This window comes from Calonectris borealis, chromosome 7, assembly GCF_964195595.1.
Source record: "Calonectris borealis chromosome 7, bCalBor7.hap1.2, whole genome shotgun sequence".
Classification (NCBI taxonomy): Eukaryota; Metazoa; Chordata; class Aves; order Procellariiformes; family Procellariidae; genus Calonectris; species Calonectris borealis.
The window spans coordinates 20,657,613-20,678,738 of record NC_134318.1 but is presented as its reverse complement, the minus strand read 5'-3'; the positions used below and the strand labels follow the sequence as shown (position 1 = coordinate 20,678,738).

General features: G+C 40.4%; 1 protein-coding gene across 5 annotated transcripts in view; it reads right to left on the bottom strand.

Moving 5' to 3' along the window:
- The window catches only part of NDST2 (N-deacetylase and N-sulfotransferase 2), a 142,405-nt gene that overhangs the window by 75,394 nt on the left and 45,885 nt on the right, over positions 1–21,126 (bottom strand). For 3 of the 5 annotated variants that reach the window (XM_075155361.1, XM_075155356.1, XM_075155364.1), the window contains exon 2: positions 8,846–8,919. The exons of 1 other annotated variant lie outside the window; for it this stretch is intronic. The gene's annotated coding sequence lies outside the window, so the exon portion shown is untranslated. Of the gene's footprint in view, positions 1–8,845; positions 8,920–10,383; positions 10,514–21,126 lie in introns of those variants that run through there. One more of the 5 variants, XM_075155357.1, reaches the window with a different exon arrangement.

Genomic DNA, 21,126 nt, shown 5'->3' with positions numbered 1-21,126 from the left:
GAGAGAAATATAAAACTTCTGGCATCCTGACTGAAAACTACCTGGAACTAAAATACTGATGGTGAAGAGCTACCACACTCTGATATCAATCAGAAGCCTTTACTGAAAAAGCATAACATAGTGACAAATACCACTTTAGATATTCACTCTTAAAGGAGGGTAGATTCCCGAATCTAATATCAATAATATAATTGACTTGTCTGAATTTTAAATTAAATGGAATTTTAAATTATTTCATGACATACTCAGTTAGTGAGTGTGTTAAGAGCAGAATAGCACTTACTACAATGTTCCCTGGAACATGCAATTCCTAAGAAAGGGAAGAGGACTAAAGGAGACAAGCTCAGTACCACAAATCATATGCTCTGCAAGAAAAGATGACTAAGTTTAGTTCTTAGGACCAGGATACTGGGGAAGAGGCAAAATAAAACAGTTGAAAAAATAAAGCAATTGTATTTAGGCTTGCATTAGGCATCCACATAAGAAGAGACTGCTTTCTTAACTACAGATGAAAAAAGCCAACCCCAGCAAGAGATCAGTATCAAACCAAATGCTTCTGTTCTCACCCACCTTTAAATGATAACAAGAAGGGACTGATCTATGGAAATATTTCAAAAATTGAAAACTTCTTAGTCCTCCAGGCAGCAGATGCTGAGACTGGCATGTGTACAGTTTGAAGGGAAGTGTCTTGCTACCTAACAGGAGGTACCATGCCCAAGAGGTGGCTTAACATTTACTTCCTATTTCAGTGGAGCGATTAAACATAACACTTCCCTTTCACACAGTGCTAGGACGAATGCTTGTGACAGAAGAATAGGTTTCTTAATGTGACATGCACACAAAAAGTGTCTATGAGCAGGTGGACAGAAGAATGTACACCTGCTTTCATACTGTGCATGAACACATACATGAAGCCGACATGGGTCCTACATGATTACAAGAGCATATGCAAAGGGCTAAAATGATCGTTGCCAATGTCCCAGTCCCAGGCCTTTCATTTGCAGAGCTTAGAAAGAGCAATGACTTTCAACACAATCATTTTATTAACACTAAAAGCCACAATTAAGTAGGTCTCGTTCCTTCCACTGTCACTTCATAATCACACCGGCTCTGCCGAGAGTCACACTCTCCCCATCCTATTCCTTCCGCTCTTGACCTGTGCAAGCTGAAATCTCAATAGGGGACAAGAAGGCCAAGCTCCTCCACAGGTCTAATTCTCAAAGCAACAGCCATCTTAAGAGGGGGAAAAAAAGAAATGCTGTTGCTGTGGAAACAGAGCGCAAAAATACTCCTATCACATCAAGTAGTTCTCGGAGGATCAAGCCCATCGCTGAACAATTACTGGAACTTCCCCTAGCATGCACTAAGGGTTAGGACAGGGAACACAGCCCGAATGTCTCCACCATCTTCCAGATTTCAGGGGATCCGGGACAGCTTTTCAGAAGTGAGTCCCTCACTACACTTGGTGAGGAAAGGTATCTTGAAAGCAATTACCATCACATGAAGACCTTGAACTGGGAAGACACTAAATTGCACAGTTTGCTTAAATTCTTGATAGATGTATTAATACAGAATCCAGGACATGGTGTTTAACAGAGGATTGTGGAAATGCCTGGGCCTGCCCCAAAAGTTTACAGGTTGAATTCAAAAGCAATGCTGGTGAATGGTAAAGAAGAAAATTAACCTACAGCCTAGCAGAGTTCTTCTGTTCCTTGTTCCCCAAGAGATGAAAAAGAATAAATAGAATGTGATAATGTAATTAAAAACTACTTGATAAGTAACACACAAAAATGACTGAATTAAGACCACATGGGCAAACTCAGTATCAGACTACTCTAACTTTCGAGTGACTTGACTTGAAAATCATTCTTGTGCATAAATCTATAGTTTTGTTCTTTTCTCCATTCCCTTTGAGATCCCTTAACTGTGTAAGCTGTTCATACCCTGAACTAGACCAACTGTATAAGACTGCAAGAGTCTAATGCAAATCAGTCAGAGAGAACACTGTAGTTAAAAACAGCATTAATGAGAACACCACATACACAAAAGCCAGCACCAGGTTTTCAGGAAGAAAGGAATTAACAAGTGTCAATATTAGAACCCCTCACACTATCAAAGATCAGGTGAAACCACCAACCAGTAGCTATTTGATACTCTAAACCACTGATTTTGATAGGACATTTTAAACATCAGATAGAGATGGTAGATGATTCCAACAAGTTAGAAATTTCAGTTTATCAATGCTACAATGCTACCAGACATTAATTCCCCCAACTCTGAATCTTCTAACCCTTCCTTCTCATTCCCACAAAACATCTCATATCAAAAGAAACTAGACACTGGCAAGCTAGAAGAATGATTTATTTTACAAGGGTGTTGTGAAGCTTAATTCATGTTTGTAAAGCCCTTTGTATTGTGCCTTTCATCTACTGTGGGAACCTCACAGTATTATCAATAAGGTCTTTTCTACAGTAGAAAGGCTTTGCTAAAATAGCTATACTAGCAAATCTGCCTAGTCAAGATGTGGGTTACACAGGCAAAAAAGTTATTTTGCCAGAACAGCTAATACCAGTTCCCTGAAAAAACAAGCTATACTGGCAGAAGCACATTTTTGGTGGTATCTAACTGAATCTAGCATAGAATATTGTATGTCAACTAAGGGTGATTTCTGCAGAATCTTAACAAAACACAGTTATGCTGGCAAAACCCTGAAGGGTAGCTCTGACCAACATATTTTAGAGACTGCAAATGAAGGATGTGTATTTACTGCTTTCACAATACCAAGCCTCTGCATTCATTTATTCACGTGAATGAGCTAGAAGCAACAGAGCCCTCTGTAAAGAGATCCCTTTGGCAGCAAATGCATTTGACTTTACTATTTTATATAAAATAATTGTTGGGTTATTTTTTTTTTCCTTTAAGAAGCAAGAAGATAAAGGAATAAAGACAATTAAGATAAAGCGTTGGTCAGATATATTCTGCCAAATAGAAAAGAACAGAATATTAACAGCACTTGAATGAACGCCTAGAAACAACTTACACAACTGCAAAGAACACAGAACTCTGGTACAAGAAACCAGTTCATGTGACAGTCACTTTTAACTGTGCTATTACTATTATTTTCTATTCAAGACGCCCATTTTCTCACTGAAGTTTAAAACAACATCAAATATCCAATTGTTGTTTATCTCCTAACAAAGGTGGAGAGACAGCATCATGCCAGGTTCCCAAATGACTACTTGCAATTTTATTTGTAGTCATGTTTAGCCTTATTCTGAGCTGCTGAGGGTGGTAGCCTGCAGCTACCAGCAGTAGTGCATTTACATTTTGCCTTTCAACGTTTCCACATCTTGCTAGAAGTCTGTAGCAAATCTTATCACCTAAGGGCTTGCTTACACAGGGAAAGGAAACTCATCTGTCTCACATCTCTGAAAGACTTTTCTTTAGTAGATACCTGTATTTATTTTAGAAGGGTGTCTCTCCATATCCATCTGCAGTAGCACACAATTTTCTAACACACAGCACCAAAGCTATGCACCACAGCATAACGCTTTGGCAGAGCCATGTTTCAAACCTGTGGTGGGTTACAAATTGGCTAAACATTTTTCCACAAACTGATTCAGATCAGACATGCTTGAATCTAGAATGGAGCTCAAATTCCAAAGACAGGAATTGCCATAGTTAAGGGAAGTAAACTACTTAACAATACGGAAAATTTGTTTTCCATATGAAAGATGGTTTCATTACGAACATTTAAGCAGGTGTATTCAGTTGTTTTCCACTGAAAAGCAAAGCGAAATCTACTTTAAAGCAAAACTAAACATGAAACTCAATCTTCTCTGCTATTGAGACAAATTAGAAAGAGAGTAGCTACCGTAAATTAATCAGTAACTTACTAGTTTACTAACACAGCACAGCCCACATACCAGGGCTACCTGATGCACTGTTTTGTTACACTTAAGAATTATTTATATGAACTCTGAAGTGATAAGCATAATAATAAGCAGTAATTTATAATTGCTACATGTTCTCTCACTCACTGATGTACCCATCTGTATAGCGTGAAGAACAGCGCTGACCTAAAAAACAGACTTGACAGTTCTGGACTAGGCTTAAAAAGAACAAGGTTCAAATGAGAGCCAAAATACATTAAATCTTTTTGCAGATTGGCTAAACTATACACCAAAGCTATAGTACCAAAAGGCTGGGCCTTCTTGCTTCCAGTTAAGAAGCACTTTCTTGTCATGAGAGCATTAGAAAAAGCTGGATTATGTTGCCTTTTTCCACTAGCATACATTTTGCATGTAAGCAGCTGTTCCTAATCAATGAGAGTTAGCTATTAACACGTCATATGACATGAAAATTTATGTCACAGCCTTCTTTCAAAAACTATAAAGACATTTTCCCCACTAGCTCTGTGCCAGACAGCACTCAATTTGCTGTACCTACAGCATAGCAACCATGTAACCCCTCCATCCTCCATAGCATCCATTGGTATCAACAGAAGGTTTGCATGAAGATCAAGGACAGAATGTGGCCATTAGACAGTAACTACATTTCTAGCTCTAAAGTTCATTCTTGCCTTTGGGATACTCAGCAGGAAAATTTAAGGTTAACCACCTTTAAAGGCAACGCTGTCTTGCCCCTCTGTTTCTTCCCATTCCACTCCTCTGTTTTAGCTCCTTCCCATCTCTTCTTAACTGTCATCTCTCTTTAGCCTCCTGACGATGCTGGCTGATCCCTTGGTTTCTTCACAGGACGAGAGCTCACAGGGAATTTGCAGGGTGCATAATCTTTCTGTGCGCCCTGGGTCCTGCCTACACAAAACCACTCCCTTGCTGAGCACATCATGGCAGCGAAGTTTAGCTAAGGCATTCGGAGCAAAAGTCTGGGAGCAAATATGTGGAGGTTGAGGCCATGCTTCCCAGCGGAAGGTCACCTACTCTGAAACATCCCTCCATCACTGATGAAGACATCCCACATTTATCATTTTCAAGGTCAAGTACACTTCAAGGCCAACTTTTTTTCTCTTAAGCAAAAATGGAAGAAAAGGCATACACTCAGGCTGAGGCTTTTTTCCCCTCTTAGTTTTCTGGAATTTATAACTGCTCCAAAGTTTCTGCAGGGGTAGAAATGAAATTTAAAGGGTAGAAACAACAGTTACTCAGCATAATCAGCTTTTCTGTTCTACACTGAAGCACGAAGCCGCAACCACAAAAGAAATGCACAGTTAAATGATGAGGAGCTCACTTTTACCCAGACAGACAGCTGAAGCACCCTGAACGGTATGGGAAGACTGAGGCTATATGTTCTCAGCAAGCTCACACAAATAAGCTCAATCTGTTGCTTTTGCCCTTTAATGCCCTTCACGATTTGAGTCCTGAACCACTAAGATCAGGAAAAGTCTAGGACAGGTTAAAGATTTAGCCAGTAAAGAGCATTTACGTCTCAATGATGAACTTCGTAGTTCTAACAGAATGGAGGTTCACCGACTTTCAGAGCATGCTAGGGCTTATATACTCAAACTTTATGGGGATGATGGGGAAGAAGGATAAATACAGAGGAACAAAAGATTTAATTTTTTGATATGTAGGTTTTGTAGTTCTCAAATCATCTGTATAGATGAAGTTTAGAATTAGCTCTAACTGCACCTAAAGATATTTATTGTAAAGGAACACCACAATTTGGTAAAAATATGCAGAATTGAAGATATAGTAATTTTGCACAAAGGGCTGTAGTACAATCAAAATCCAGAATTTCTTGCATATTAAGTATCATTTAAAAAGTTCACCATAAATACATGAAAAATTTTGCAGTAAAAAAGCAAACAGAAAAAGCAGAACTCTGGGAAGTCAATCAGTCTGTCTAGGAATCTATTTGTGCACACTATTTCTTTAAATGTAAAACTCAGGCTCCAAATGCAGCTGCACCTATTTCATAATTCACATATTCACCCAACTATAAGGCAGCGTAACAGTCTGTGCTTATGCACAAGGCATCTATGACAAACAATCAGTCCTAATTGAGGAAAATACATTACGGACACAATGTTTAGAAAATTAATTGCCTTAACAGCACTGAAATTCCAATTTGTCCTCATTTTAACATATGTCCATATTTTAACATAATGAACATACTTCGATGCAGTTTTATCACTTCTTTCAAAAGGAAAAGAGCAGTCACTTTTCAGCTGAAAAGGAGTCTGAAAAATGTTTCCTTATGACTGAACATGCAAGACACTTTAAATGCAGGTGCTTCCTCCACTAAAATGTTAACACTTTTAACACTGCTTTTCCATAAACATTTTATTTATAAACAATTCTTTCATAAAAAGTTTTTCTTGAAACAGCTGTAAAACAAGCAGTTGAAGATCAAAATCGCGCAATGTGTGTCACACTTCTCCCCACTTTCCAGAGCATGTGTCAGAATCAGTGTCTCGCACAGAAGTACAGAAGAGTACCTCTAAACCAGCAGACAAACCCACGATATGAAAATGTGTAATGTGATCTTATAATACCTGATCCTAAATTAACTTAAGAGTCCTAAGATTTGAAAAGGTGAAGAAAAAAAAACAGTGCTGGATAGGTTTCATGTAATCATCTGAATGGCTCTATTGTCTCTTTCGTCACGCTAAAGTTTGCTTTGTTGTTGTTTTCATCTTTCCTTTTAAAATAGCCTCCTGCAGCTCTAAGCTAAAGATCTTCCTGGAGCTTCTATGCGACAGCTGCAGTATCTTAGCCATCTGTTTAATTTATATTTGCTAATGCAGCTCCTGCTGTTTTCAACTGACAGCTTTTTTCTCTCTTATTACCCCCACACGGGAAATCATTGCACTTGCCAAAGTTTCTCTGTAGTCTCAGATGTCAAATCAAGTCTGGTGACAAAAGGTGATGAATGAGGCTCCTATGCACCTCCCTTTTGTTTTGTTAAAATTATGAAAATCTGTAAGGGGGTTTTATGTTATTTCTTTAAAGAACAATTATAAAGAAAAAGAAAGGAAGGAGTACAGAAACAAAGAGGGAGATAGTAAAGGGAAATCATACCCCCTTCCTCTCAACATGGCAATTCTGTGGGAAGGTTGAGGCTGGAGGATCTCCAAGACACTCTCAGAACCAGAATATCCATTCCATATCCATTCACTAAAGCCATGATTCAGTCTCTTCAGTCATCTATGCCCACCTACCAAGCTTGGGGTTTGGCTGCCTACTGACTTTCCCTCACTTGCAACCAACATGCCTCCTAACTCTTCTGGAGTGCTCTGGATCTCAGAAGTATTCACAAGTCAATGGCAAGTGATGGAGTCCCAAGGCCCACATGTTGCAATGCCAGTAGTTGGTGCCATCCTGTAAAGCCTCCTGCAGGAAGGTGCAGAGCCTGCACTCTCTGTACTATTAGGAGACACTGGATAAAAGCACAAACTGGCTCCTGAAACAGCAGTCAGCCTTATACAGCAAGCACAGATGTTACTGTCATTGTAACTCCCCTACAGCATGATAACAGGAAGATTAAAGGTCTATCCCTGCTGAAAAGTGACATCGGGTTTAACACAGAACTTTGAAATTTAACACAGATACCCCTGTCCTGCTTAAAATCAGATCAGCTGAATCACAGCGAGCTCTGCAATACCCATCCCAGGTGATGCAACACTCCTCTGTTACAAGGACCACGTTTCAGTGACTAGCCCCAGCCCAGAAACAGGTAGACACATTAAACACAAAGAGCTGCACATAAACCAAACCTGGAAGTGTGACCACTCTTACTTTCTAAATTCCCCCTTTCAAAACAACTTTATTAATCAGAGAGGCACACAGAAACATGAAATGGGCACTTCCCAAAGGGCTGGAAAATGCATGCTTTCTGGTCCAGAGACAGCCCAGCACAGCAGCTGATAAGGACCTAGCAGGAATGCATGTTTGAGGGAATACTTGGGAGACAAGAAGTCATAATCTCTTATTAGCACTGTTCGCAGAAGATTATGATGAGAAATTAAATCTATTGTTCTGACACTCTAGAGTTGGCTTCAGCTCCTAAGATCAAAGCAACCCATAGGATGGAACTTGTAACAGCTCCCTATCTTGTGCACAATCGTCCCACTGAGCTCTGGAGGAGAAAGTCACTTGAAGCAAAATGAACATTTCTGCTTTTGAAAGTACAGCAAGCTAGTGTCAAAAATAACTACTGGTGCACTCTGGAGAAGGTTACTGCTTCATCTTCATATCCCCACTCCTTGAGTAATTGTGATTCAAAAAGTCGATCTTTGAAGAGCATATTGGACAAAACAGAAAAGCTAGAAAGAATAGCCTAGAATAACCTTAGACTTAATATACTAATAGCTACAGCATACATGAGGACATTACATCCTTTCCTACCCAGGAGATTTTGTCCAAGAGCTGGACAAGTCAACTCTTAACTTTCATTCTGTATCTCAGTCTTTCCATTTGTAAATACATGTAAATGTTCATGTACTTTACTATAGTACTATTATACAGCGCTATAGACTAGATACCCAGCACAGATTCTAATGCTTTTATAACTCAGTGCCAATACCAAGGGGAAAAAAAAAAAAATCACCTCAAGGAGTATACAGGACTGAAAACCTGAAGAGTCACTACTCAGCTTCAGTTGATTACTTGTACTTTATGGCATTTCATAAGTAACACAATCAAGAAAACATAAAGTATTAAATTATAATAATGTAGATATAATGTCCCAAGTCATGAAAGATTTGTTTCTTATGAGTTTCATCAACACACTGAACCAAAGACCCACAAAATATTATCTCCCAGTGTCTCTGTCTACCATGCTACCCAGGCCAAAATTATCCTTTGGATCAATTCTTCCTTACCTCAAGAAGTGTATGTGCAGTCTGAGAAAGAGCTGTGTTGTACCAGACGCAGACTGAGTGAAAACACCATGAACCTGGGGAGAGAGAAGTTGTTTTGTATAAATATGTGTACCTGACAGTGTAAGGCAGTAATATGTTCCAAACTGCAAACATTCTCCAGCCAGGTTGTCTGATTCACTTCAATACCTGAACTACTGCAGTTTTCAGCTCAGGAAATGAAAGTAAAGTAGTGCTGATTTTAGTGATTCCTTCAGCCAGGAACATGAATAACTGAACTGACTAGAAATTACCCAAAGTTGCAAATAAAATAAAAAGATTAAAGAAGAACTGTAAGTTAGGCATACTGGTCTTATCTTTTTCAGCCAGATTTTTTTGTTTTCCTCCTTCTTCCTGGGTTAATAAAAATTATCGAGTGTTACTTTCACTAGTCTCTGGTCACAAGCTCCAGAAGGAAAGAGGAGGCTCAGCCATGTGCTGTTGCTCAGTCTGTTACACATTACTGTACCCATTAAGCAGAAAGGCTAAACCGAGGAAGACCACGGGATTCCAGCTGAAAGGAGAAAACCAGTGCACAGCCAGGTGCTCTCCTAGGTGAGCACAGATGTCTTGCACAACACGACTGCTGAAGACCCGGCATAACAAATGTTGCAAAACCACGTGAAGGAAGCAAAAACTTCAGTCTGAGATGGCAACAGATTTTACAAGTAACAAACTGGATAAATTTTTTTTCTGTAGATTACCACAGCCCAAGGACAGAACAATACTTTTCTACCCCTTAGAGGCAAATGCAAGAAAATATTAGCATTGCTTCCTGGGGGAAGTTACATTATGGTAAGTAATTTATGCACGTATTCATGCACACCTCATTTTGGACACCTTTTCACAATTTGACAACATAATGTGTAAGGGGGTAAAAAAACTGACACTTTTTACTGGAAGAAAATTTGCTTCTTTTTTTTCATAAAATACCTCTGCTATACAACTTCTTAGCGCATGCAAACCACACAGGCCTACAGGCTTTCCTAGAACCAGAAAACAGAAAAGCACTTTTGCCATTCATACTACAGAGATAAAAGATATCTCAAACTGAGTACGTTTGTTTTAGGAAGAAAGCCATTATTCAAAGGTAGATAGACTTAGCAGCAGAGTCTGGTATAGGATTATCTGCCCTCTCAGTCTTTGTCATAAATGTTCTGAACATTGAGCATCCCAGGAGAAAACATCTGAACTAAACACTTTATTCTTAGCTTGGTCAGACACCACTTGATATAGCCTTCAACCAAGCATTAACAAACTAACTCAGCTTTCCATTGTCCAGGATAGTGGGGGATGGGAATAACCAGATAATGGGAAAACCCCGAGCACACAAACCCTGCTGCACAGAGGCAAACCCCCAGTCTTTGCATTGTGCTTTGCAGTGCTCCAAGTTCTGGGAAGACTCTTAGCTGGGGTACAGATGCAGCCCCGTAAGAAACCCCATCTGACAAATCTCTCAAAGCAGAAGGGATCACAGTACATATAATATAATACTCTTTCACCGGTTACCCTTTCTGGAACTGCTGCTATCATCAGCTCCATGGCTCTAAGTCTTGCAGAGCCAGAGCTTCAGCCCAAATCTGCAAGCCGTGGACCCCAGCTGGCTCCTGAATGCTCCTCCAGCTCCTCCAAAGCCGCCTTCCCAGCATCCCATGTTCCAGGAGCACAAAGCAGAGACATCAGCAGTGGCTCTCAACAAAGCTGCCAAAGGCTCAGCAGGTGAATCGCCTCAGGGTCTGAGGTACTGCTTCCAGGTCTGAGCCTGGGATTTCTGTATGGATAACTTCTTACCTGAATAATGTACCCATGGAAAATAAAATATTAACTGTAAAAATTAAATAGAAGAAAGGCCAATTTCAGTGCTTACACAGTAATTCAGAGGTCAAAAATTAACCTATCATGCTTACAAAGGCTATTTGCAACACCCCCCATACAGTGTTTGAAATCATGTCTTCTAAAGTTTTGCCCGTGTGTATTCCTCTTCGCTTCAGCATCCTCAGGCATTCCCAAGAGCCACTTCTACGAAGAACATAAAGATGATACTCTCAAGGAAACCAGACTTGACTCTCTAGGCTGTCCAATATATGCAAGTAACATACTTAGTTAAGCATGACTGTCCATACATACACAGCATTTCAAAATCAAACCATTAACGACTTTAATACTCATCACCCTGAACATTAACTCTGAGCTCCAACACGTAGGCCACAGCCTTCCCCCAAAAAGCTAATGCTAGTTTACCTTAAGCACAGAGGCAACAGCGTTCAACAAATTCCAAAGACTTTAAAAGTTCCAGAAAAACCAAATTGTTTGTTCATCTGCACTTTAGGTGCCTAGATTTAAAATGAAAAGGCAAGTACAGCTGCGCACAGCTGATAAGGCCTCATGCTACCGGCATCTATTTATATCCATGATCCAGAGTAACAAACCCACGTACTTCAAACAACTGAAGCAACTGTTAGATAAAATATGGAAACGGGAAGATGGGACTAGAAGCCACCTCCTTTACTGTATAAATCCCTTCCCCATAAATCAAGAAAAAGCACATTTGGATGAAGGTAATAAAAGATCCATACTGTCTCTGAAGATCAACTGCCAAAGCAGAGAATCTCAAAAACAATTTCCAAGTTTGTACATGATGGCAACTGCTGACAGCATCTTGTTGGTTCCCATCTGAACGGCAGGGCCAGCTCCTCTGCCAAGCCAGTTAATGTCTTTTGACTGAGGTCACTAACACAGTTCTGCGTACCGGCAGCTTCTGCTGCTCAGTGTTGCTCAGGAGCAGAGGCATCGCAGGATGACGTATGGGAGCACGAGTTTAGTGTTTGTGATTAACCTCGCGCATCGCCTGATTTGCGGGGTTGCAAAGCACAGACAGGAAACACAAGTTTAAGGTCCCAGGAAATAAGGAAGAGGTAATCGGTCCTCTGGGATTAGGCCTAAGAGAGAGCCAATATGAGAGAAGATGACAGAGGAGGATGGAGCAGAAGTGTGTTTCCACCTATGGCCATGCTAGCTTGGCCCAGAGCTGACGTTACTCCTGCAGATGATACTCAGCCCAAGTGAGTCTGAAAATCCTTGCATAAGAGGACATCACAACCCACACGTACACAGTTATTATACTGCAATGAGATACTGTTTATAGGAGAAGAAACTGCAGCTTGTCCTGTACTCATCTGCAACATAATATTGCTCAGTGGGTTATCCAAAAGCATATTACAGAGGCGGGTTAATAGCTTCAGGGTACAATTCCACAAGGAGCATAAACCAATGTTAGTGGCTACGAGCAAAAAAGGTGGACCCACATCCCTGGCTATTCATAGCACACTGATCCAAATAACTAATCCACCAAAAAATTATTATCAGTTGGTCAGATTTATGAGCTGATCGAATGCACCCTCCAGCTGCCTGACTGCAGGAACTGAAGCAAGACAGAAATGCCACAACTGTGGCAGATGAGAGCAACACTGACCTTTCCAGGAGAAGCATAGTCTGAGATCACGTTTCACAAAACAGTACCTTTATTATACTAGAACTAGACTAGAAGGGAAGGCAGGGGATAGAGAGGCTGGCTAGAGAATGTCCTAGTCCATTAGACCATATTTTGTGTGTGTGTGTGTGTGTGTGTGTGTGTGTGTCTAGTTCTAAATCTCAAGAATCACTATGCAACTGAGATACTGGTTATTTCCATCTAGACTTTTAAACTGTAAAATGGTAACAAACTTTGAATATGTTCTAGGAGTCAAAACCCTGAACAAGAGTGACATACTAGCAGCATTTTCAAAACCTCTCCCTAGTGTACCCTCCTGTTTCTTCTACAGTGTCCCTCTGCTGCAAAAAATGTTAACTTTTATTTAAAACAGAAGCAAATACCACTTTCCGATATCCCTTCCCCTGCTTCTCTCCTATCTTTTTGCTCTACTGATAGTCACAGCTGGGGAAGAGCAATACAGAGCCAACAAAATATAACCAGACTGGGTGGGGAGGGATGTATTGGTACCAAGTGCTACAGCTCTGGAACAAGACCGAAGGAGAGGATTTCACAGGGAGAAATCTGAAATTGCCAGCAGCTGGCCTTGAGGCATACACTACATAAACCCATCCAATTATAAGGGACATCCCTCATGTTGCACCCAAATTTGACTCCATCCCGCACTAGTCTGCTATTCCCAGTCTTTATGGTAAACTGACATCAAACACCTATTCAGAAAGCCAAGGCTAGAGGGAATAGTATTTACATTAAAGTGATTAATCCTACTTCTTGTCATGCCTCCTGTGCTATATTTTGTTTTACAGTTTTTCATTTTGATTTTGTGTTCCAAATTTGGGTTATGGCAAGACAACGGGAACTTCAGTTGCTATGCATAATGTAAAATAAACAAAATAAATAAAAAGTCTCAGCTCTGAGAATTCAATGCAATACATCTATAGATAATAGATGCAAGCACCAATACTATGTGCATGACGTTTAGGCACAAAAAATCAGGCAGAAAATCAGTCTCAGACACTGACCAAGGTAATTTTAAGTATAAAGTATGCCAGATGCCACAGACTGACTTGGACAGGGATCACAGGCAAAAGCAAACGTAGAGTACCTGAAATTGTCACATTTTTTCAGTCAAACCTTCACAAGTATTTAGCAATCATTCAAATCTCCCCATTCCTGATAAGCAGTAACACTGCACAGCTGAGTCTTTTAACTAGCAGCAGTTTATGGAGAAGCAGCTCTGCCAGGTAAGGGGAAATGATCGCCTGTTGTGCTGACCTAGCACAGAAATACATTTTGTCTCAGCTGGAAATTGTTTTTACACAACCAGTGCTCTCAATACACTAGAAAATAGCTTAGATATCTGATTATCATAGATTGTAATATTCTGACTGTGGATATGGCCATCAAAATCCCCACTGCCTCTCATTCCTCACACACTTAATATGTTGATTTAATTATATGCCTGTAATTCAGTTTACATTTTACAGGAGGCAAAAGGTAGAGAGATTCCAGTAAGTGACACTTGAGATAAAGAGAATGAGCAACTGGAGAGCACGATGCTCATTCTTTGCATATAGACCAGCCTGTAATAAAAGGGCTTAAAACTTCACTTGACCAGAGCTGGTAGGAAGCCTCGGCAAAAGCTAAACTAAAATTAATTTTCCAGACTTTAAGGTTATAATGGTGACTTGCAAAGTACGAACCAGTGGAGAGCTGTCTTCATAAATCCGTGGACAGACAGCTTCAGCCTGTTGCTCTGCTCAGGGCTTTTTCCCCAGCTGCAGTGAACAAAGCTTTGCCCGTCCTCACTGACCGGGGCACCAGGCAGCAGGGACGGGAGTTGAGCTGAAGCAAACGAGGTCAGTTCCATGCTGCACCGCCTGGGAAAGCTCTGAACGGAAACCCAGCGCAGATCACTGAGGAAAAGGTGAAGTAAAACATCTAGCAAACAGAAGGAGGTTTAGCGCTTTATCTTCCTCCAGCTGCCTGTACGTAAATAGCAGCCAGGAGGCTTTAGGGTGCGATAAGAAAATGACAAGCTCTGGCTACTGTTCAGATGAGAAAGGAGGAGGTAAAAATGATCGTAGCAGAAGAAAAGTACAGCAGGGAAAGACTGCAGGAAGGAACCAACACATTTATGGAAGAGGTAAGCAGTAGAAGGAAAGGGGCAGAAAGATAAAAGATCCAGATCCAGGGGAAATATGGAAAATAATTTAGATACCCTATTTCCACTAAAGGACAACTTCAGTGAAACAGGAATAAAAGACAAAAACCAGGGATTACCTGGTAATAACAAATAAAGAACAGTCAAATTATCTAGCAAATTTTCCTAGTCTTAGTGCAACAATTCATTAGATCAATACCTTAATGCAGAATTAGTAACTTCTCTCTATGATCAAGCACTCTTTGTCAAAGATGATATAATGAGAGATAACAAGAAAGTTAGAATAACACATTTGACCAATTTATTTTACTTCTCTTCAAACTAGCTGTAGCATTAACTGAGATGTTATTTAAACATATTAAACAAGAAGTTAGCTAGCAATCTGTTGCATGGGCTTGATCAGCAATGCAGAATTATTCCATTCCTGTATGCTACAGCAGGCATGTCAGTAAGGTGTTCTTCAGCCCCCCTATTGCTGGATACAGCATCAGTACCTGCTGATGTTCCTCATGCTGCCATTTTTTTGCCTAAAAATACCATTTATGCATAACATTAATTCCTAGGCTCAAAGATTCCCCAGGCACATGGGCACAACCACCTGCCTGCATCCAAGGTCTCCTGTGCTATGGCACACGCCCCAGGATCCATGATGCTTTATTGCAACAGAGGCTGTGGAAGACTGAACAAATTCACTGACAGGAAACTACTGAGTCCAATGGCAGAGGACAACACTGCCACTCTGGAATTCCTTCGTTTTGCTGCATTTCCAAATCCAACTTATTTTTGAGGCTTAGGGAAGATATTCCAGAAAGACCACAGATTCAGAAAGCTTGGATTTGAATCAATAGTTGAAGTTGACATTAAATCACATAACATTTGGGTGTTTGCATTTTGCTTTTAGTGTTTATATTTTGTACAATATAAAGGATGGGTATCAGGTGTGCCAGGCTACTGCAGAATTCAGAAAGAGTGAATTCAAGAAAGAAAGAATGAATATGAGAACTAGACTCCACAATCAAAACCTAAGGCAAAGGATAAAATTTTCAGGATTTCCATAGCTGGGGAATTCATGGCATTTTACCTCTCTAGAGAAATCTAGACAGTAGTATAGTAATAAACCCTGTCAGCAGCAGTCAACCTTCAGAATAGCAGAAAAAACATGTAAGAGAACAGTATGTACCAGGAAGGATCACTGGATTACAGTAGCCAACACCTAAGCGCCAATTTCTGAAGCCAGGAGGTATTTCTAGGTATAATAAAGAAAAAAAGTCACCTTTGGTGGTTAATAGTACTGACCACAGTATATTCATGAAAATCTTGGAACCCATAAAATGTCTGAGTGACAGTTTACAGAGGAGCAGTTACAAAACCAGTATTTTGCAACTCTGAATCTAAAATGAGTGGGGCATAAAAAAATTTTCCAAGAATAATTTAACCAAAGACTAGATGGAATAAAGCAGAGAAGCTACCAGATGTGTCCTAATAATAAAATTTATTGTTGTTGTTATTAAGTCAGTCCAATTCTCATTAGGGAAAACATAAAAATAAAAAAAACCCAATCAAGTAAAGGTCGATCTTGGTGGGGGGAAGAGGAGGAGGCATTTCAGAGGGCAAAGTCAATCTAAATATATCCATGTTGAAAACTGGAAGATCTTTTTTCAGAAGTTGAAACCTGTCAGAAATACCCAGAAAAACTTTTGACAACCTCTAAAATTATTAGCATAACAATCCTCACAAACAGAGTGGGAGAGAAAGATCAGGGATTTCATCTCATGCAAACTCATAAGCAGGTAGGAGTATATTTTTTCCATAGAGAAGTTAGTATCTAAATCAAAAAACCCCAGCAGGTTAACAGAATAAATGGAAATACACGTGCAAGCCTTGATGCTGATGCTGTTTCAGCTCCCTCAAAATCACGATGCTAAAACAGATGGTCACCCTTTCCCCATCCCGTACAAATGGCAACATGAAGCTGAGTGCCCATTAGGAAGCTAATCCCAAACTACAGTATCATTCTGTGTCCCAATGGACTTTCCCCCTTTTTTTCCTCCATGTATCAATTTCTCTCAACTCCATCTGACATGGGTGATGTACTTATGGTAAAAAGAAGCTGCTTCAGTGGTGTATTTTTGAAAAATCTACATTTTTTGCAGTACCCCAGCCAACCAGGTTCAAACCAGGAAATCGAAGTCCTACATATTATTTCACATGACTAAAAGCCATGGGTAATTGGGTCCACTATGCGTGCATCCCTCTAGGGAATCCCTAGCTTTGGCGACAAAAATGCTACTACAATCTTTACAATAAACTAATTAAAGAATGGGATGGTGTATTCATACATATTTCATATACATATATCTATTTTTATTTTGTATGTATTGACATACGCACATGCCTTTCTGATGCAGGAATTAAAAAATTCCCTTTTAACACACCAGTGGCTGCATAGCTAACATATTAGCATTTTGGAAGTGGCTTGCACAACAGAAAAAGCAACCGCACAGTAGGAAAACTCCAGCAGGGAGACAACAATCCAGCAACAAACAGGACATAAAGCATCAAATGGAAAGTGAACTCTTGAGGAGCTAAGACAAATGCAAAAGCTGTTGGTGGTAGTGCGGAAAGATGTTTTTGTTTAGCAAGTTTAGAAACATATAGAAGGTGTGGAAGTATTTATCAATGGAATGCTTTGAAAAGACGTACTGAAAGAGTTCACAATCACTTATCAAGCACAGCTTTTCAAAAGCACCCAGAAAAAAATTCCACATATGACTTTAAACAAATTGAAATGCCACCCGCTAAAGTATACCACCAGTATTAATTCCTATGCTGCTATGGTTCTGACACAGCGTCTTTTAGCAGAAAGCTCACAAAAATACTTTCCCTCTCCCAACAAGTATATGTTGATGGAACGCTTCTCGTTGGAAAAAATATCTGAAATTAAATTCTAAAGTCATAAAATTTACTAACCATTACTTCCAGAAACGAAATCCACACACCTATCAAACAATGCCAAGGTATTCACTTCTCCCAAACTCTATTAAGCGGTCATCAGTCAAAACAATTCCTCCAGTAAAAAAGGACAAGCTTAAGCCTTTCAGCACAAGCTGAAAATTCTGATCCCCTCTAAAATCATAGTTATCTTCCATGAGAAGTAATAAATCACAACAAAGAAATATTTTCTGTGTAATTTTATAGTGCTATCACTTTGATTTTTCCGCTTTGTCCATTTCATGCACTTCAGCAGCATCCCCAACATCACATTTCAACCCTGGGCCTGTCAAGATCCGCAATTCCACGTATTTGTTATTAAAAGGTACCTTATTCAGAAGGCTGTTTTGACACTGCGCTAGTAATACCACACGTAGGCGACGAGTGCATACGGGGACTGTTAGAATCCCGCTAAACACAGACTCTCCTGCTAACTTCAGCATCGCAGCCAGGAAACCAGGCAAGCCAGACTGCAGCAAAGAAATTCCACTTCTTGTGTGACGTGGCACTAAGATGAAGGCTAAAAGAAGTATATACGAGAGGAACAGGTTATGCCAGGGCATGCATTGTATTCCTTCATTCCTTACCTTTCCCTTTACATTGCAGAGGTTACATCACCCCTTGAAACGCAGCCATAAGCAGGAGCAAGTCTCGTATATGAATCTTTCTTTCCCTGGGTGCTTTGGGGAAGCGGGAGCATGCACTCAAGTGAGCATTCATGCCTCAGCCCGCTTAAGGAAAAGGCTCTGCACCAAAGTCCTTAAGACCTTCTCACGGTTGCTGATTTCGTCCACAGAACTGAAAGAGCATCTCAGCAGGACACTGCCAGCCTCCTTTTCAGCTCCCTCTCGCTGACTGCCAGTCTCTGGCAAGTGAAATGTCAAGAACCAGGCAGGGGCGGTGTTTGGAGAAGGAGGGATAAGAGATTCTCACCATCCATCAACCTCAAAACCTATTCAGCCGACAACTTGAATGGAACTGGCATTTCATTCTCCATGGTAACAAGAGATGGAAGGAGGTTGGAAGAAGAGAGAGAGAGAGAGAGAGGACAGAGCCGGGAAAAACTGATGCTGAAGAAGCAGAGAAAGTAGTAAACTTTGCAACTTCTCTTTGCTGTGCAAGTTGCACGTAGAAGAGGGAAAGGGAAAAGGCCTTTCCTTGCCTGCACAGTCCCACAGCCATGAGGAGGTGCCCTTTCTGTGAGCAGTGTACTGATGAGGGGGGAGGAAATCCCTTATTCTGCACCAGCCCTCCCCAGAGGAAAGACAAATGTCTCTTCAACACTGGGAATTAGGGAAAGCTGCAGATTATTGCCCCACAGAAAACAGAACTGCCTGAAAGGGCAAAGATACTGTCGTTCCCTGTACAGTACTTCATGTCTACAGATCGAAGCCATTGATGCCAACTCAGCCTGTGTGCCAGCGCTGACCACAAACTGGAGCAGAGAATTAGTATCAAACCCTTTGCCTGCTTTGCATCTCACGTGAAAGTAAATGTTTGTTACTTCTACTACGCTGAATCACTTAGACGCACAGAGAAACAGGGTATTACTTGTTTTCCAAGGCACACCAAAATGAAGCATGGAAGCAGCTAGACTTAAAATTCGGGCAGCACCTTCGCCGAGCTCACAGGAGCTCTGGGTAAGTCAGTTCTTATTAACATTTCAGGCCTGGCCATCTTCTGAACTTTTTTCTGCTATTTTACATTCATAACTTGAGCTGTCACAGCCAGAATGTGCACAACAGGGAAATTACATTTGGATTCATGCACGTTTGTATTCCAAGCTGGCCCCATGCAGCTAATGAAAGAGTCTCTGGCTAAAGCACTTATGCAAGATAACCAAACAAAGAACTGAAAAACTCTGCAAATCCTGGCTGCTGCCACTGCCATCTTATTTCTTTCTCAATTCTTTACACAGATTCTTTCCTGAAGGACACATTTAAATCTCCCTCCCCCACCCAAACCCACCACCTCTCAATTCCGAGTTTGTTCTCACTTTTGTATTGCATATGGGACGTGCTGTTGTGTGGTACTTTTTTTACAGCCTTATCTACACAGTGAGCTTTTTGTTAAAGGTGACCTGCAGAGTTGTTTTGAGTCCTCCCAGCAGTCCTCATGTATCTGCAAATATGTTGAAAAAATCACAGTTTTTTTCAAAACTATCAATTTTTCTTCATTGTTCCCATTTGAATTTTGGACATTCAGCTTTCAGTTTCTTACATAAGTCTTTATTTACCATTCATGACATTGCAACCCATAAGGCATAGTAATACACACCTCTGTCCACTGAACTTCAGCCTTTATCCACCAACAACCATTTCAAAGCCCTGTGAATACATTCTTGCTTTTGAAAAATACTTTCCTCCTCTGAAAAAATGTGTCTTATTTTCTCCTTTGTCTTCCAAGGCTCTCAATCTTGCAAAAACCAAAAGGGAACCCTGGAGGGAACAATCCTACAGTCCCTTCACTTCTGGGGCTGCTTTCTATTGCTCTCCAACTCATCTTCCCGAGTCAGCCTTACCTTTTCCTTAGGCAAAGAGGGGCATACTTACCTTTTGAAATGTACTTCAGGTGCATGGTTTAGAAGTACTTTCCTTCTTTCCTGAATAATTTAACAAGGAAAAGAGAAATGAGAGTGTTCCATTCTCTCTCTCCCAGTCAAAGCCAACTAAACTGGGAGTGACACATACCAGTTGGAAGATATCAGCCTCCTACAAGTCTAAATAAGCAAATAAACACTGTTAAATGCATCCGCACGATCAGACAAATTCAGTTCTTTTCACTTACTTGTGAAGGTATTTCAGAATTCCAAGGAGAGATTTCCATCCCTTTTAAAATATATTCTACCCACATCTATTAAGATGAAGATATTTAACATAAAAAGCTTTTTATGTTCCTTTCATAGAACAATCTCAGAGTACTTTGTTATTTTGCTTTGTTACGGGAGCACAAAAAGGAAAGAAGATATTTTTGCCACTTGTCACAAAGCAGGATCATCTTCTCTGCACTTGCTGTTCGCTGAGTTTCACCTTGATCCTCTTGAAGGTTTGAAAGCATTGTTGTTTATCTCTAGCTCAGGGAAGGGATTTTCTTTCTCTCTGAAGTTGATTCTAACATACTTCAAAGACTTGCTGTCTACTAACACCATCCACTTGTCTTCCTGTGATCCAAAAACTATATCCACAGAAATGGAGAGCTTTCCCAAATCCATTCTAGCAGCACACTTTAGGCAAGGGGGAAGACACTGACAATGTTACCAATATTCAGAAACGTGCCACAAAACATTCCAAGAGCAGAGAGCCGTACCAACCGTGCTGTCCTACTGCGTGTCTTCCTACAGCCACCAGAATGGGAATGTGGATGTGTCTCACCGAGATACACATTTTGGAAACAAATATACTATGAATTGGCTAAAGCTAGCATCTCAAAGGCACCCTACCGAGAGGTACTGAAGTGAGGAGAGAAGCATGCCCACACAGAATCAACGTCTTACCCAGCTTCCCAAAACAGAAGAATAAACAGTAGAGCACAGCCAACGTTCAAAGGATTGCCCACCATGTGTGCCTGTCATGCAATAATAAAAGCTGGAAAACAGCAACA